The sequence below is a fragment of the Camelus ferus genome, chromosome 35 (assembly GCF_009834535.1).
Source record: "Camelus ferus isolate YT-003-E chromosome 35, BCGSAC_Cfer_1.0, whole genome shotgun sequence".
NCBI classification, from domain to species: domain Eukaryota; kingdom Metazoa; phylum Chordata; class Mammalia; order Artiodactyla; family Camelidae; genus Camelus; species Camelus ferus.
Window position 1 is genome coordinate 10,502,484 of NC_045730.1, and position 13,408 is coordinate 10,515,891.

Genomic DNA, 13,408 nt, shown 5'->3' on the forward strand with positions numbered 1-13,408 from the left:
GGGCAGGAGTCCAAACTTGTGAGTGGGCAGAGAGCCATGCCAGCAGATGGGCTCGGGGATGACAGCCAAGGGACTATGTATGTGCATCAAGTATAGGTGTTGAGAACAGGAATTCCAACTGAGAAGATCAAAATGACTCCCTGTCTCAAGCTTATGGTTAAGAGCTTTTCAATTCATGCCTTGTTTAATATAAATGGACTGGAATTCCAGAGAATTGACAGATTTTGACAAAATCTTCCATTTATTTTTATTTCTTTTTTATAAAAATATAAACATAAAAATAACTCGGAGATTCACAGGAAATGGTTTGGTGACATTCTGTAAGCAAAAAATGTTTCAACATCTCCAGAAGATTTCATGATTGTTAAAGTTTCCCTTAAAGAAATACAGAATTGGACCCTTTTATAGAACCAGCTCACTAGTTTCTCATATGCTATTAAACTCTTGAAGGGCATTCAACTCTGTCATTTCAACGTCACATATAATTCTTTAGGAAATTTATCCTAAGAGATCAATGAAATCGAATTTCCTAATTTAATCATCTGTTAAATCTCAAGAATGCCTGAGATCTACTCTATTTTGTTTTTAATGCAGGAAATATCATTCAGAGGGGGAACTGTCTTGGTGTTTCAGGTTTTTCTTTTTGAAAATAATTTCAAAACCTTAAATCTTAAAATTATATGATTTGAATCATAAAAGGGAGGTTCAGAATCCCTTAGATGGCTCACGCGAACAGAGAAGGGAGCATGCTGTCTATATTACTTATAATGTGTCTATGCTTTTTTTCCTATGTAATAATATTAGGGACTTGCACAAGGCCATCTCCGGGGTTCTCTCCAGCTACAAAATCCTCTATTTCTAATACAAACAAATGGAATGGTGCTGTGCTTTCAAAATAGGAATCAAGATTCTGAGTGGAAGTCTCCCCATGACTGTTATGACCCCAGAAGGAGACAGGGCACAGTGATTCCCCCTACACAATCCAAGTTGCCCTTGATTCCTAAGCTTTTCAGAAGTAAGGAAGTCTTGATTCATCCCTACTCTTTAGAAATACATTTCCCCAATCATCCAAACCATCTCCATAAATATATTTAAAAATTTTATGTTGAGGAATAATGTAACAGGAAAGGGCACACACCATTAATGTACAGTTCATGAACTTTCTTTCTCATCAACTCAATACTATGGTGGAAACAGCAACAGATCGAGGAACAGAACATCATCACAGCCCAGAAGGATCATTCCCTTCCAGTCACTACCTCCTCCACAGCAACCACTATCAGGACTTCTATCAACGTAGATTAGCTTTGACTGTCTTTTGAACTTTATATAAATGAAGTCATACAGCATGTGCTCTTTTCTGTCTGGCTTCTTTCACTCAATATTATGGTCACGAGATCCACCCGTATTGTTAAATGGAGCTTTAGAATGTGCATTCTCACCGCTGTAGCATAATCCATTTATCTATATACCACTATCGACAGGCATTTAGCTAGTTCCCAGATTTGGGCTATTACAAATAGTATTCCTATGGATATTTGAATGCATGTCTTTTAATGAACATTATGTATGCATTTCTTTGGGGCACACACTGAAGTGAAGGTTTGCTGGGTTATAGGCTGTGCACGTGGTTCAGCGCTAGCAAAGTCTGCCAGTTTTCTCAGTTTTCTCATCTCAGCACTCATCCACCACCAGTCTATGACAGTTCCTGTTGCTCCACGTCCCCGCCAAGACTTAGTTTTATGTCTTTTTTTAGTTTAGCTCTTCTGCTGGGTATAACAATGTGTGTGTTTTTAACATATTTTTTTATTGAGGTGAAATTCACATAACATAAAACCTTTTAAAAGTGAATAACTTAGTAGCATTTAGCACATTCACAATGTTCTCCAACCACCGCTTTCATCTAGCCCTAAAACATTTCATTACCCCAGAAGGAAATTCTGTACCCATTAAATATTCATTCCCTGTTCCCTGATTCTGCCCCGCCTGTCTATGGCAACCACCAATCTGCATTCTGTCTCTATAGATTTACTTATTCTGGATATTTCATATAAATGGAATCATACCAGATGTAACCTTTTGCTTCTGGCGTCTACCACCTAGCATAATGTTTTTAAAGTTCATTCACATTTATTCAGTACTTCATTTTTTCTATAGTAGAATAATATTCCATTGTGTATATATATATACCACAATTTGTTTATCCATGAATCCACTGATGGACATTTAGGTTAGTTCCCCAATTGTGAACAGTGCTGCTATGTATATGTGTGTACATATATTCAATTGAGTATCACTTTTTGATTCTTTTGGATAGGTATATGTAATACCTAGGAGTGGAATTCCTGGGTCATATGGTAATTCTGTTTAACTTATTAGGGAACTGCTAAACTGTTTCCATTTTAGATTCCCACCAGTAATGTACCAGGACTCCAATTTTTCCACATCATTGGCAGAAAAATAACACAGTATTTTCTGGATTTTTAAAAGAATTATTATAGCCATAGCCATCCTAATGGGTATGAACCACTTCATTGTGGGTTTGATTTACATTTCCCTAATGGCTAATGATGTTGAGCATCTTTTCATGTGCTCCTTGGCCATTTACATATCTTCTTTGGAAAAATGTCTATTCAAAGTCATTTGCCCATATTTTAATTGGATGGTTTGTCTTTTTGTTGTTAAGTTGTAGGAGTTCTTTCTATCTTGTGCATACTAGACCCTTACCAGATGTAAGATTTGTGAATACTTTCTTCCATTCTGTAGGTTATCTTTTCACTTTCTTGATTGCATCCTTGGACATAAGCACAAAAGTTTTAAATTTCAATAAGATCCAATTTATCTATTTTTTCTTTTGCTGCTTACACTTTCCATGTCATATCTAAGAATCCATTTCAAATCTAAGGCCATAAATATTTACCACTATGATTTATTCTGAGAGTTTTGTGATTTTAACTCTATATTTAGATTATTTTGATTAAATTTTTATATATGATGTGAAGTAGGGATCCAACTTCCTTCCTTTGCATGTGGACCAGTTATGCCAGCACCATGTGTTGAGAAGAGTGTCCTTTCCCCATTGAATGGTCTTAGTACACTTGCTAAAAATCAGTTGACCATAGATGTGTGGGTTTATTTCTCCATTCTATTACATTGGTCTATATGTCTGTCCTTATGTCAATACCACACTGTTTTAGTTACTGTAGCTTTTTATTGTCTTCATAATAAAACAAGATATGAATCTTAAAACTGGGTAACCTGTCCTTTTCTTTCTTATCTCCTCCCAGCTCAAAATGCCTGCATCTCTTAATAGCCAACATTCTCTTAAATCTGCAGCTGGACTCAATGCATTCAAGCCTCAGCACAACTTTTTTTTTCTGTAGTTTTAGCCTTTTCTGGAAAATTGGCTTGGTCTGCTCACTATAGCCACTCGGCTTCCTGTCATAATGCCACCCTCCCTAGGCATATGTAGAATCCTTGCCCTTCATGTACTGTGTCCCTTTGTGGGGCTGGTGCTTGCCACACTTCTTATAGGAAGTCCAGCGGGTTTTAGTGACCTTCACCATGTTTGTGAGAGCGCTATCAGGAAGGAAAGGCTAGTTACTATAGCTTTGTAGTAAGTTTTGAAATTGGAATGTGTGAGACCTTCATCTTTGTTCTTTTAAAATTTTTTTTTGGCTTTTAATGTCCTCTTGCAATTCCATATGAATTTAAGAATTGGCTTTTCGATTTCTGCAAAAATTATCATTGGAATGTTGATAGAAATTTCATTGAATCTGTAGATCACTTTGGGTAGTATTGCCATCTGAACAATATTAAGTCTTTCATTCAATGAACACAGGATATCTTTCCACTTATTTAGATCTTCTTTAATTTCTTTAAGCAATGTTTCATAGTTTTCAGTGTACAAGTCTTTCATCTTCTTAGTTTATTCTAGGTTCTTTATTCTTTTGGATGCTCTTGAGAATGGGAATTGTTTTCCTAATATCCTTGTCTGGTTATTCATTGCTGGTGTATAGAAACACAACTGGATGTGTGTGTGTGTGTGTGTGTGTGTGAGGATCTTGCACTTTTGTAACTTTGCTGAAATTTGTTTAATAGCTCTAGTTTTTGTTTTTGTTTTTTTTTTTTTCTTTTTGGTACTGTCCTCGAGATTTTCTTTATATAAAATCGTGTCATCATGAGTAGAGGTAATTTTACTTCTTTCTTTCCAATTTGGATACCTTTTATTTATTTTTCTTGCCTAATATTTATGACCCTTTACCACGCTGAGAAAGTTCCCTTCTATTTCTTAGGTTTTAAAAATGTTTTTATCATGAAAAGATTTTGTTAAATGCCTTCTCTATATATCAATTGAGATGATCATGTAGTGTTTACCTTCATCCTATTAATGCAGTATATTTTGTTGATTCATTTTCTTATGTTAAACCACGCTTGTATTCCTGGGATGTTTCTCACATTGTCACAGTGTATAATCCTTTTAATACATTGTTAGATTTGATTTGCTAGTATTCGTTGAGGATTTTTGAATCTATATTTATAAGGAATATTGATCTGTAGTCTTCTTTGTGGTATCTTCGTCTGGCTCTAGTATCAGAGTGATACTGGCTTTATTGTGTGAGCTGGTAAATGTTTCCTCATCTGTTTTTCACAAGAGTTTGAAAATAACTGGTATTATTTCTTCTTTAAATGTTTGGTAGAACCAGTGTGGTTTTAATTTGTATTTCCCTATTGTCTAAAGAAGCTGGACATCTTTTCATAGGTTTATTGGCCATATTTACATCATCTTTTGTGAAATTCTGTTCAAGTCTTTTGTCTATTCTCCTACCGGTATTCTGTTCTCTTCTTGACTTGTAGAAGTTTTTATATAATTTGTATGAGTCCTTTGTCAGTATGTGTATTGCTTTGTCTTCTCCCACTCTAGTTTGCCTTTTCATTCTCTTAAGGATGTCTTTTGATGAACAACATTCTTAATTTTAATATAGTCCTATTTGTTATTTCTTCCTTCTGTGGTTAGCCCTATTTGTGTTGTGGTTAAACCATTTTTGCCTACTCTGTCATAAACATTTCTCCCATGCTTTCTTCTAAAAGCTCTGTATTTTTACCTTTCACATGCAATCTACCTGGAACTTATTATTGTGTAAGATGTGAGGCAAGGGTTAAGTTTTTTTTCTTTTTTTTTCCACTTAGGTACCCAACTGACCCAGCACCAATTCTTTCCTTAGTGGCCTGCAGCATCACCTTTGTCATAAATCAGGTAACTGTATATGTTTGGGTTTTTTCCTTAATCTTTTTTTCTGTTCAATGTGGTGATTTGTCTATCTATGCATGAATATCACATTGTCTTAATTACTATAACATTATAAGTCCTAGTATCTGACAGGCAAAGTCCTCCAACCTTGTTCTTTAAGATTGCCTTGGGTATTCCTCACCATCTGCATTTCCATTTGAATTTGAGTCAGCTTCTCAATTTCTACAAAGCAAAAAAGGAAAAGCCTACTGGAATTTTGACTGGGAGTGTGTTGTTGCATAGGGCTTTGGAAGCTGAAAAAAAAAAAAGAAAGGATACATCTAGAATTGGGGGGAAAGATCAGAAGAAACATTGTTTATTCAATAAATATTTACTTAAAAAAATAAATGTTTGTTCGGTGCCTGATTTTGGTCATGCCTTTTGTGAGGAGTGGAATATGTGGAGACACAGTGGTAAAGAAAATACAGTATCTACAGTTATGGAGCCGTCTAGTGGTTCTCTGAATTCCGCACTGAGACCCTCCACAGAATTGATGCAGTCGGTGTTTTGCTTTTAAATCATCCCAGTTTTATAATGGGTGAGATTAGACACCTGCTGAGGCATATTAAGATCATTTGTAAATGTATTCCTGATAAAACTAAGTGCTTTCCAAATCCTCAAGACATTTCACTTAAGAAATAGAAAGCTCAGAGTTTACTGAGTTCTTAATATGTGCTACTGAGTACTTTAACAGATTTTATTTAATTCTCATGACAACATCACCAATAATGAGGTAAATATTATTATCTTCACTTTTAGAGATGAAGAAACTGAGGCTTAAAGAGGTTGAGTAATTTGCCCAAGGTCATACAACAAGTATATTACAGATCTAGGGTCGGAATCTAGATCTTCCTAATTCCAAAGCCAGTGCTCTTACCCACCATACATCAAAACTAGAAATAATGTAACATGACTTACCCCTATGATTTAATTTCTTGCAGCATGTCTGCATGTGCAGTGTTACAACAGGAGAGCCACAATATGCGTGGAGTCTCAAACAAAGACAGACAAATATGAATGTGCTGGTGTTTCGGCAGTGCTCCATGGGGGGCTGGGCGTCAGGGGAGACAAAATATCTAGAGCCACAGGGAAGCTGGGATTTGTTATCTGGCCAGGTTGGGGCTGAATGGAGTAACAGCCCAGGCAGTTTTGAAGGACCGGACTTCGGTATTACATGGAGCAGTGAACTACGGTCACCTGGCAGGAAGTGCAACTTCACACAAGGCACTGAGAAACCCAAGGTCTGTTCCCAAGAAACAGCACAAAAGATGCAAAGAATTCAAAGCCTTCGGGGTAAAATAGGTGCTTCTAATGGTACTGGAGAGCTTAAAGAAAGAAAATGGATCATAGTGAGGACTCAAACGAGGCACTGTCTATGATTATTCTTAAAGAATCTGTTACCTTTTGTGCAGCAGGGTTAATAGACCCCCAAATAAATTCCTGAAAATCAAACATCCGCTTAGGTCTTGTTGTGAGTTGTCTAATTTCAGTAGCAGGTGAGGTATACCAGCCTCACCAGATTCCTCATGTTCAAGTGAAGGCACTGAATAAAACAGCTCAGAATATACAGAAACGCCAGCTCCATGGAGTTTCCCTTGCAGCGGAAGCGGGTAAGACTCTTCTTGAAGACTCTGTAAAGACCTGGCCTGACAAGAATACTTTCTTCATAACTTACCTCCTCCACCCATCATTCTTTCTATCTATAGAGTTACATCTATATGTATGTGGGAGTATGTGTGTATATAATTATATGGTTACACATACATATACAACTACAGAAGTAACTATATATGTAGTGTATGAAATACATATATTGGTATATAGAATACATAGAATATAACATGTATTATATTATATACATCCCAGCATGTCTTGGAGGAGATAGGCTATAATAACAAAATCCAGTAAGACAGATACTAACTATACATCACAAGAATTGTAGGATTATGCTAATTTATATTGGTAGACTTTGGAAATGGATTCTGAGGGTGTTATGTTAATACTAGGGCACAGAATTTTAGGTCAGATTGTATTTACGGATGCACTAATACAAGCAGCTGGGAATGGGTCTAATTTTTTTTTTTTTCAATTAGTTGACTGAAACCTGGCTAAGTAGAGTTGAGATACCAGAAATTCCTTGATATAATGTCAAGGAAACAATCCAAGCAGGGAGATAAAAGTGTTGGAGTGAAAAAAAGGCAAAAGAAAAAATGTTGGAGTGGATTGATCTCACAGAGGCTGTTTGTTCTCCCATCTTCCTGTGTCCCCTTAGAGGGTTGAGAGACACCCCTTGGTGAGGGGGCACCGACACTGAGAAACAAGTGAATGAACATTGTTCTGGCAATTCAATGTAGCCTAGGGATGTGATGGCTGGAAATGGGCTCCTGATTTAATTCCCCAGTGAACTCACATTGAGAACACTGAGGTCCCAGGGTAGTACCACCAAGGCAAGGTGTGTGTGTCAGCAGAATGGGGGTGGTAAATAGAATGAACCCTACAAGGATCTTTGTTAGTGCCTATTTGAGTATTCGGTCCCTAGAACAAAATAGATGGTCAGCCATTAAGGGCCCACTTGATCTAAATAACCAAAACCTTCTGACTCTGGTGAACAGGGATCTTTGTTAGTGCCTATTTGAGTATTCGGTCCCTAGAACAAAATAGATGGTCAGCCATTAAGGGCCCACTTGATCTAAATAACCAAAACCTTCTGACTCTGGTGAACAGAGACTTACTCTGAGCCCTGGCAGTGGAGACTCAGAGCCTGATTCCTAACTCCTGAGTCAGTTCAGTGACCCAGAGTGCCTGCATTAGGGGGAGGTGGGGACCCATGCAAAACCACACACGTATGTCCTGTGACTCTCCCTCCTGGACTTTTCCAAAAGTACCTACAAGTCATTATATCAGGAGAAGAGTACACAGTAAAGGTAAACACCTAAATGTTTGGGAGATTATTGAAAACTGGCTCAGAACTAACTCTAATTCCTGAATGAAACTGGTTTACAGGATAGAAAGAGATTGCTCCCTTGCTTCCTTTAATCTTAGCTGAAATACAGCCTTCCCTGAGCACCCTATTTAAAATGCAAACACCGCCCCCTTCTAGAATTCACTATCCCCTTTCCTTGACTTATTTTTGGCTCCATAGAATTTGTTGCCTTCTAATGTACTATATTATTTAGCTAGCTTATTGTCTGCTTCCTTCTTTTAGAACATTAGCTCCATGAAGGTAAGGGTTTTTGTCTGTTTTGTTCCTTGCAGCTGGAACATGCAGCTGGAACATTGCCTTGCATAGGATTGACACATAATGTAGTTACTGAGTAAATAAAAATGAGAAATGAAGTTTTGCTCTATGGAGGAAAATCGTATCATCTACTCTGGCCTGATGACTCATGATATAAACAAGGACTATTCTCTTCTTTCCAAAGTCAAGTACATACCTGCACATTTTAACTAAGTTTCAATTTCTCCCTAGGTCTCCTCCCCCCACTATTTTATATAGGCTCCAAATTAATCTCGTGATTAATTTTACACCTGTTACCAATGGGACTTTGGGTTGACCACTTTGGGAAAGGAGGTGAACACATTTTTCATTGTCCTAGGGTTTACTCCTTATGTTGATTAGAATCATTTCTTTCCTTCTGAGATTCCTCTTCTGTCTCTCCCTCCTTCCTTTTCTTCCTTCCTTCCTTTTTTCCCCCCTTTCTTCCTTCCATTTTTGGAAGTTTAAGTATGGGAAGAAGATTGTATGCTGATATTAGGCACCCAAAAGGGTGAAATATAGAACTGTGCAGACACTTATTACTCTTTTTTGCCACCCAATATCTGAACTCCTCTATATTTGTAGAACCCATCACTTTACGAGGCAGAACCTGCCACCTATTAAGCTTACAATGTGAAATAATTCTTTTTTTTTTTTAGATTCCTTGAACCTAAGTGAGAGCTGTCAATCAGTTGTATCTATCAAGTTCAAAGTCTTAGGAACCAGCAACACAAAAACATAAGGATCACTGTGCTCTGGTGACAGATGCCAGCTGTGGCTGTTTCCTGAACCAACAAAGAGCACTAATTCTACCAGTAGCTTCCTGTGCCCAACCAGTGACAGGGTCTATGCCCAGCTATCTTGTGTGCCATCAGCTCCTCTGTGTGAGTGCTGTGGGTGAACTAGGGTGCTGTTTCCTGGCTGGGTGGCCACCAAGCAGTGGTGTGCTAGAGCCAGCTTGTAAAAGGTGATTGCTATATTTTCAGGAATTTTGTGAGCCAGTCATTAAATGTAATACTAAATATTAAATTATGTAAACTTACAACTAAATATATATAAACAAAGATAATAAACTCAAAACTCATCATTTCCTGATTATTTTACTGTATTTTGCTGTTATGTATGGACTTAATGTTATTTACATTTATGGCATCTGTATTGTACATTTCTTTCCAATTCCGTGTTCAGTGACGTCACACTGAGAGCTTGGACATCAGCCATCACGGGAGTATTTACATCACAGAAATTGGCAAACACTGCAAATCACGGACTGATTTACTATTTTGTTGATTGTCTAGAGTTTAAGAGATGGGAAAATGTTAGTAATATAAATTAAACTTAAAAATGTGTCATGTCTATAATCATTATTCGTAAATAGCATAGAAATTAAGAAAACATGTTTTTTTCCCCCCAGAAAGCTGGTTCCACTTCCCAAAATTGTCATTCTCTGATCTTCCCAGAGATTCTGAGAGCAATCTTTTATCCTTTTTTAAATTGAATTATAGTTGATTTATAATACTGTGTTAATTTCTCAGGTACAGCACAGTGATTCAGCTATATGTATATATTCCTTTTCATATTCTTTTTTCATTATAGGCTATTACAAGGTACTGGATATAGTTCCCTATAATCCTTAAAAAAGTCTTTTTCTGAAGAAATCAGAGTACATTTCTAGGGACTAAGAAAACTGATGAATGCACTCCTCTATCTGTAACAGGACAGTATCTTTTCAGTAGGATGTAACAAAAATCTCTACAATGAGCCCACAACATTCAAGGGAGAGCAGGACTCTGCCCTTTCTTCTGAAGCTTAGCCTGAGCTTCTCACAAGAACATCTCAACCCTTTGGGCAGTATTCAATTCCTACTTAAAACTGTTCATCTTTATATGTTCCAATTTAGTGGTAACATCTCTTCCACATACTATAACATACCTAGTGTCCCTCAATGCAAGTTTATATTCTGATGTGGGACTATTTTGCAGTTTTTTGAGGAACCTAGCTACTCTATTAAAAGTCACAAGCATTTATTAAGTACTTATGGTTTGCAAAATACTGTGGCAGCAGTTGTTGAAGAATAAAGAGAAAATTCTGTGTGGTCCTTGAAGAACTTTATCCCTCAGTCCTAGAGATGACATATACACAATGGCTGTAATTCAAAATGGAATGTGTTAGGAAACACAAAAGGAGTTCAAATTACTGTGAAACCTACCAATTTCAGCAAGAAAATGACTAAGCGATCACACCACCCATAACAATAAGCCAAGCTTCATAATGAGTGCCATCCAAATAAAATTTGTAATTGGTTTTTTGTTTTGTTTTGTTTCTTCAATATGAGAGGAAGGAGCCAGACCGACCTGGGCTTGGGAATCTACGCAGAAATTTACTTGCTGTTAATTAACCAGTTAATAGTTCAATCAGGGAAGCAGACCACAAGGAGTGATACGGAATAAGGAGCTCATTATAGGGATTAGACATTACACAATGGTGGGAAAAGATGTGATGGTCAAGGTCAATGAAAGAGGAGGTAGTTGGAGGATCAGATAAAGTCGCTAACCTGGGAGCATGAATGGGAGCCTGTGAAGGGCTTCCTGGAGGGCTGATTCCCCTGCGGGTGGCCCCGAAGTCAGCTGCCTGCAGAGCAGCAGGGCGGGCTATCTTAGGAAACCTGGACACCAGTGGGTGGAAGGCAAGCATGCCAGCTCTTGGGAGCACAGCATGCTGGCTTTATTCCGTCTCTCACTGCAGCGGGTCTGACCAGGATTGAGAGCACCTGCAGTTGGAGGTGGGCAGGTGCCAAGGGAGCTGCTGCCCCAAGCCAACAAGATGAACCAACCAGCGCCTGCTGGGAGGATAAGGGCTGCGCTTCAAGCCCACCTTCCAGACCTGGCACAGATTCTCCCGTGGCCAGCTTTAGTTAGACAGGGACAGTGCAAGACAAGGAACTTGGAGAAACAAATTCCAGCTTAGCTAACTGACACAGTATTGGACCACCATACTATGTTACTCAAGTTAGAGACTAAAACCCTCTTAGCCTCAGTTTCCTCATCTGTGAAAAGGGAATAATAGCATTTACTTGGGAGAGCTGTCCTGAGGATGCATATCTTAAGGTAGAGTTCATAGTACCTAGTATATAATCTATAATATTGTTTATCCCATAAAACAAATTATTTTAAGGCCTTTAATACAAGTTTTATAGTATATCCCTCTATTTTTCAAAATACCCTCCTTTGATAAGATTATCTAGGTGATTCGCTATTTTCAAGAGAAATGACACTTAATTTTCTTGAAATATATTTTAATATTATACGTCATTTTCTATGATTAAAAGTGATCTTATTATTGACAGCAAAACTCATATGCAGTTAACTTTTGAATTTATGGCTCCAAATTTGAAAATAGGCATACAATTTGGCTATATTGGCATAGGATTAAGTCACCAATAGCCTGGTCCTTAACCTATACTGACTGGAATTTTTAGATCTCTCCAAAAAATTTATGATCCTTTCTAGATGCCTTTTTTTTTTTTTTTTGAGGCCCTTGGGACCAGTGCCCACAATGATATCAAAGTTCTCAGATCCTAGAGCCCTAGGATGGTTGTCAGATTTAGCAATTAAAGTATAGGATGCCCAGTTAAACTTGAACATATGATAAACAATGAATAATTTTTAATATAAGTATGTCCAATGCAATATTTGGGACAAATATATCAAAAAAAATCATTCCTTATTCATCAGAAATTCTAAGTTAACTCAGTATTCTACATTTTCTACAGCAACCTGATCTGGCTCTCCATTCCTTTGGAGGCGCCCTGACCTCACTAATCCAGGAATCTATTCTACTGTCGTATCTTCTCATGCTATATTTGCTGTCAGTTCCCACAGAAGCTCACTTCACCCTCAATATATTCCAAGATGAAGCACGACCTTAACTTCTAATATGACTACCCTTTCCATCAAGTCACGTCTGCCAGTACCATTGGGATTCTTCTCAACTCCTCAGATAAGAATCTTGGGTTCACTTTTGAGTGCCCCTCTCCATCTATGCCTCCTTCCAGACATGACTAAGTTCTGTCTATTCTTTCTAGAAAGTGACTTCCAAGTGCTCCTTTCCTCCTCATTTTCACTGCCACCACCTCTGCCCCTTACTCTCATCGACTAGTCTCCTTAACTCCGGTCTCCTCCTTTGATCCTGTCTGAATCCTACTCATCTTCCTCCAACACTGCTATTTCACTGTTCTGTGCTGCTCAAGAACTTATAACAGCTTGCTACTGTCTATTGTATTAAATTCTATAACTCATGTAAAATCTTTTGCTCTTTGAAAAACAATGTTAAGAAAATGAAAGACAAGTGGCAATTCTCTCAAGGAAGAGCAGATAACCTGAATAATAGTATATCCCTTTTAAAAATAACTTTATAGCTAAAGACCTTAAAACAAAGAAAACTGTAGGCCCAGATGGCTTGCTTCTCTGATGAATTCTACAAATATTTATGGAAAAAAATAATTCTAATTCTACACAAACTCTTCCAGGAAATAGGAATGAGGTCAGCATTACCCTGATACCAACAGGAGACTAAGATACTAGAAAAAAAGAAAAGGAAACAATATGTCTCATGAACACACACAGAAAATTCTCAACAAAATTTTAGCAAATCGTACCCAGCAATATGTAAAAGGGATAATACATCAAGATCAAGTGAGCTTTACCCAACAAATGCAAATTAGTTTCAAAATTTTTAAATCAATCAATGTAATTTACCATACTAAAACTAGAGAAGAAAGACTGGTCATCTCAATAGATACAGGAAAAGCTTTGAAAAAATTCAGTATCTACTCAAGATTAAAAAAAAAAAAAAAAAAACTC

At 37.4% G+C, this 13,408-nt stretch overlaps 1 pseudogene; it reads right to left on the bottom strand.

Annotated features, from left to right (window-relative positions):
- Positions 1-2,723: 2,723 nt before the first annotated feature.
- On the bottom strand, positions 2,724-3,584 carry LOC102523984 (annotated as a pseudogene).
- Between the last annotated feature and the right edge of the window lie 9,824 nt (positions 3,585-13,408).